Source organism: Panthera pardus, unplaced genomic scaffold (assembly GCF_024362965.1).
Source record: "Panthera pardus isolate Hobbes unplaced genomic scaffold, ASM2436296v1 HiC_scaffold_1, whole genome shotgun sequence".
In the NCBI taxonomy this organism is placed as follows: domain Eukaryota; kingdom Metazoa; phylum Chordata; class Mammalia; order Carnivora; family Felidae; genus Panthera; species Panthera pardus.
In genome coordinates this window covers 83750202-83756115 of record NW_026526654.1, presented here as the reverse complement: position 1 = coordinate 83756115, position 5914 = coordinate 83750202, and the positions used below count along the sequence as shown (strand labels likewise).

Here is a 5914-nt window from a genome sequence, read left to right as displayed (position 1 = left end):
TTTTTCCTTAACTGCTTGCTAGAATTTACCAGTGAAGCCATCTGGGCCTGAAGTTTTCTTTGGGGGAATATTTTTAACTACAAACCTGACTGCTTTCATAGATACAGGCATGTTGAGGTTGTTTCTTTCTGAGTGAGCTCTGGAAGGTTTTTTTTTTTTTTTAATGTTTATTTATCTTTGAGACAGAGAGAGACAGAGCATGAACGGGGGAGGAGCAGAGAGAGAGAGGGAGACACACAATCCGAAGCAGGCTCCAGGCTCCGAGCTGTCAGCACAGAGCCCTACGGGGGTGGCTCAAACTCACGGACCGCAAGATCATGACCTGAGCCGACGTCGGACGCTTAACCGACTGAGCCACCCAGGCGCCCCTGGAAGTTTGTATCCTTCCAGAAACTGGACAATATTTAATCTGTCAAATTTATGGTCATAATGTTATTATATTCCCTTATTATCTTTTCTAATATTTGTGGACTCTAGTGATGTCAACTATCTCATTTTTTATATTGGTAATTTGTGTGTTTTCTTTTTTTCTTGATCAATCTGGCAGAAGTTTATAAATTTTATTGACTTCTTCCCCAGCAAATAAAACAAATAAAACAAAATAAAATTGATTTTCTCTCCCCACCAAATAAAACAAAAACTTACGGTTTAATTAATTTTCTCTATTGTTATTATATTTTCTGTTTCATTAATTTCCATTCTGATCTTTATTATCTCCTTTCTTCTGCTTACTTTAAATTTAATTTGTTCATTTTTTTTTCTCATTTCCTACGGTAAAAAACTGATGTCATTGATTTGAGACTTTTCCCTTTTCTAATATATGTATTTCATGTTGTAAATTTCCCCAAGTACTGCTTTAGCAATTATCTCACAAATTCATTCATGTTGCATTTTCATTTTTATTCAGTTCAAAATGCATTCTTATTTATCTGACTCATGTTTTTTGGACGTATATTATTTATTTTCCAAGTATTGGGGAATTCTCCTGATATCTTCCTATTATTGATTTCTAACTTAATTCCGTTGCTGCTCCAGAACACACTTTGTTTGACTTGAACCCTTTAAATTTTTTGAGATTTGTTTAATGCCTCAGAATATGATCTGTCTTGATCATTGTTTTATACGTACTTTAAAAGACTCTTTAATCTTTGTTTGGTGAGTGTTCTATAAGTGCAATTAGGTCAAACCGGTCGATAGTGGTGGTCAAGCCTTCTATTTTCTTTTTTAAAAATATGTTTATTTATTTAAGTAATCACTACACCCAACGCGGGGCTTGAATTTCAAACCCCAAGGTCAAGATCCACACACTCTATCAACTGAGTCTGCCAGGTGCCCTAAGCCTGCAATATTTTTACTGATGTGTCTACTTGTTCTCTCAGTTATCAACACAAACATAATTGTAGATTTTTCTATTTCTCTTACATGCTATCATTTGTTACTCCATGTATTTTCTTTGTTTTTTCAACGTTTATTTATTTTTGAGAGACAAAGAGAGACAAAGCGTGAGTGGGGGAGGAGCAGGGAGAGACGGAGCCAGATGCCAGGCTCAAACTCACGAACCAGATCATGACCTGCGCTGAAATCGGATGCTTAACCAACTGAGCCACCCAGGTGCCCCTGCTCCATGTATTTTCAAAGTCTGCTATCAGGTGCATACATTTTTAGGTTTGTTACATCCTACTGATGAACAAGTTCATTACATAGTCACTCTGTTTACCCTAGTAGTATTCTTTATTCTGAAATATACTTTGATATTAACATCGCTACTCCAGCACTGTTTTGATGGGTGTTAGCATGGTATTTCCTCATTATTTTACTTTTAATCTAGTTAGATTATTATATCTAAAATAGGCTTTTTGTATGTAACGTATGAGCCCTGCCTTTTTATCTAATTTGATAATCTCTGCCTTTTATTTGGGGCGTTAGGCCATTTACACTTAAATGTATTGACATGTATTACATTTGTATTGACCTCATTTTGCTATTATTTATTTTTTATTTCCCTCTGCTCTGTTTTTTGTTCTCTTTCCATTTTTCTCCTTCTTATATATTAATTATATTTTAATGACTTATTTTTACCTCTTTTGTTGGCTTATTAACTATAACTGCTGTGTTATTTTAATAATTATAGTACCCATCTTTTAACTTACCACACTCTACTTTCGAACCACGTTTCACTACTTCACATATGGTATAAGAACCTTACAAGAGTATTTCTCCCTCTCAGCCTGGATGCAATTGTGTCACACATTTCGTTCCCACTTTTGTTACAAACCCTACAGCATGTTATTATTATTTCTGTTTAACATGGTAGAATATTTTAAAAAGAGATTTAAATAAGAAGAAAAAGCTTTTATTTATGTAGTTACCTTTTCTGGTATTTTTCATTGCTTCAGGTAGACTCATATTTCTATTGGGTATCATATAAATACCAGAGGACTTCTTGGAACATTCTTACTGATAACGCATGTTTTGTCAGCTTTTGTATCTCTGGAAAGTCTTTATTTCACCTTTGTTTCTGAAAGATGTTTTCACTGTGTGTAGAATTGTAAATTAAAATGTTTTTCTTGGGCGCCTGGCTGGTTCAGGTGGCAGAGCAAGTAACTCTTTTTTTTTTTTTTATGTGTATTTATTTATTTTGAGAGAGAGAGGGAGAGAGAGAATCTCAAGCAGGTTCCATGCTCAGTGCAGAGTCCAACATGGGGCTCAGTCCCACAAACCTTGAGATCATGACCTGAGCCAAAATCAAGGGTTGCAATCCTTGATCTCAGGATTGTGAGTTGAATCCCACATTGGGTGTAGAGATTACTTAAAAATAAAATCTTTAAAATAGTTTTCTTTCAATATATCTAAATTTTTTTAATTTAATTTAATTTTAGAGAGGGTGCATGCACCATGTGCATGCAGGGGAGGGACCAAGGGAAAGAGAGAGAGAGAGAGAGAGAGAGAGAGAGAGAATCATAAGCAGGCTCCGTGCTCAGCATGGAATCCAATGTGGGGCTCAATCCCATGACCCTGGGATCCATGATCTGAGCCAAAATCAGGAGTCAGACACTCAACGGACTGAGCCACCCAGGCGCCCCTTTCTTTTAATATTTTAAATACACTGTTGTGCCATCTTCTCAATTCCATTACTTTCTATGAGAAAATCTCTGTTATCCTTGTTTTATTTGCATGTAATGTGATTGCTTTCTCCGGTTACTTTTAAGATTTTCTCTTTGTCACTAGTTTGGGCCAATCTGAACATGTGGTGCGTTTCATGTTCCTTGTTCCCGCGCATCATCGAACTTTATGGATGCACAGGTTAGTATATTTAACAAACTTGGGGGATTTTTGCCAATGTATATTCAGATATTTCTTCTGTGTCTCTCCTTCGGAAACTCTAATTACATGTATATCAGGCCACTTAAACTTGTTCTTCAACTCATCGACGCTCTGTTCATTTTCTCTTCAAATTTTTATTTTTGGTTCCCTTGTAGGTAACTTCTATTGCCGTGTCCTCAAATGTAATAACCTTTCCTTCTAAACTAACTAATCTGCTGTGAATCCTTTCAGGGTATTTTTTCATTTCAGCATTGAAGTGTTCATCTCTAACATTCTGACTTGGATATTTTTTATATCTTATATGTCTCTACTTAACTTTTTGAGTTATGGGATACAAATTATGAGGATTGTTTTAATATTCTTTTCTGCGAATTTTAATGTTCATGTCCATTCTGGGTGAGTTTTGATTAATTGGTTTTCCTCCTCATTATTGGCCATATTTTTCTGCTTCTATGCGTGTCTGATAATCTCTGACCAGATGCCAGACATTGTAAATTTTTCCTTGTTGTACGCTGGGTATGTTTGTACTACTGTAAGTATTTTTGAGCATTGTCTGGGGATGCGGTTAAGTTACTTGTCAACAGTTTGGTCCTTTTGAGTCTTACTTTTAAGATCCGTTAGGCAGGGCCATAGCCATGCTTAATCAAAAGGTAGGTATTCTCTACTGCTGGGCAAGACCCTTCAGAATACTGCACCCAACACCCAGAGAACTGTGGGGTCTTTCAGCACTGCTGGTGGGAGCAAGCTTTGTGTATTCCCAGCTTTGTGTAGGCCTGAAAAATATAGTACAATGAGATTGGTGCCATTCCCTCTCATCCTTTTGCATAGTTCTGTCCCCAACTTCACATAGTTTCCTTACATGCATATGTTGATCAATATTCTCCTGAATACTCAAGGCGATCTGCTGAAGAATTTTGGATCTTTTCTCTGTGCAACTGCCTTCTCTGTGAACTGCAACTTTCATTTCCCCAGACTTTCCACTCTGTCTGCTCAACTCAGAAGTCCCTAGGGTTCTGCCTGGGTTCCCTTTCCCTGGGCCGTGACCTCAATACCCTCTCAGGGTAGTAATCTGGGGCAGTCATAGGCTCACCTCATTGTTTTATATATTTTTTTCTGTCTCTTGAGAATCACTGTTCTTTATTGTCCTATGTCCAGTATCTTGAAAATCACTGCTTCAAACATTTTATCTTTTAATTTGGGTCAGTTGGGGCAGGAGAGTTGTTTCAGGCGAGAGGGCAGATCTGGTTCTATTCCTACCTCTTGGCTGGAAGCGGAAGTCCCCAAGTCTATATTTATGCTAAAAAGAATCCCAACAAGTAAGAGATGCACAACAATGCAAGGGTTTTTCTTTTTTTTTTTTTTTTGATAGCCATTGTAGCAGTCTTTTACCAATTACAAGTCTATTCAGATTTTCAACTTTGGATAAAGTCAAAACTTGAGTTTATTTGTGTGCTATCTATTGAAAAAGGATTAACTAGAATACGGTAATTCACACAAGAATTTATAAATATCAGTGTTGGTTCATTTACGTTTTTCGTCCATTTGTTTAACAAATATTTAAACATTTATTGGGTAACTATTGTGTGCCAGGTGCTGTGTACGTCAAAGGAGATAAGGAGATAAAATAGGCATGCTCAGGGAAGTCACTGCTATTCAGGGAGACAGCTCTGATAGAGAAATATAATACAGTGAGATTGGTGCTGTGGTGGGTAGGTCAAGAGTGTTTTTGAAGTGCATAGAAAGGAGTACATAACCCAGACTGGGTGTGTGTGTGTGTGTGTGTGTGTGTGTGTGTGCATGTTGGGCACGGAAAGAAAGGAACTGGTCCTAAAGGCTACTTGGAACAAGGGATAACTGAACTGAGAGGCCAGAACTAATAGTTTATGATCATGAGAATGATGACGCCCAAGCCAGAGTCAGGGAAATGTATGAAAATCAGGTGACAAGAAAGAATACATAGGTGTCCTGGAGACTACAAGCAGATCAGTTTAGTTGAACACAGGGCCAGGGGGCTGGGGAGATGGTGTTGAGATATGAGGAACATCATAGCATTTGCAGGGGAGGAAGCCTCATGGTGCTTCCTCAGAGAGCAAAAATGGGCTGTGAGAGAACTCTTGGGTTCATGTTCTATAACCTCAGTGTGTCAAGTCAGGGAATATTTGTTTTTAATAAAACAGAAACCGCTCAGGCTGTGTCCTCTCCCTCTGACTCCCCCACAGGAGGAGAAGAAGAATCATCAACAGCACAAGGTAACTGCAGAAACAACACCTAGAGGCAGCTTCACGCTCAGGACAGAACCTGCCCATTTGGAAGGGCATCAGGTCAAGGACCATACGAAGGAAAACGAGGTTTTCAACCAGTTTTCAACCTTTTCAACCAGTCAAGGCAGACATGGCACCCAGAAGATGAGAGAAACACTTCTTTGTGTTTTTCCTTCAGTCCATATAGAATTTCTCTCAGCTGGACGTTTGGCAGTCCCTCCTTCCTTTGGACCCTCAATCTCTGATCTCCTTCGCAGAACCTCCCCTGGATCCTTTTTTCCACTTCTCTACCCATCCCAATGCTGGCAACTCAAAACTGGTCTTGTCTC

General features: G+C 38.2%; 1 pseudogene; it reads right to left on the bottom strand.

Moving 5' to 3' along the window:
• Positions 1–5508: 5508 nt before the first annotated feature.
• LOC128776628 (small nucleolar RNA U3) lies at positions 5509–5626 on the bottom strand (annotated as a pseudogene).
• Between the last annotated feature and the right edge of the window lie 288 nt (positions 5627–5914).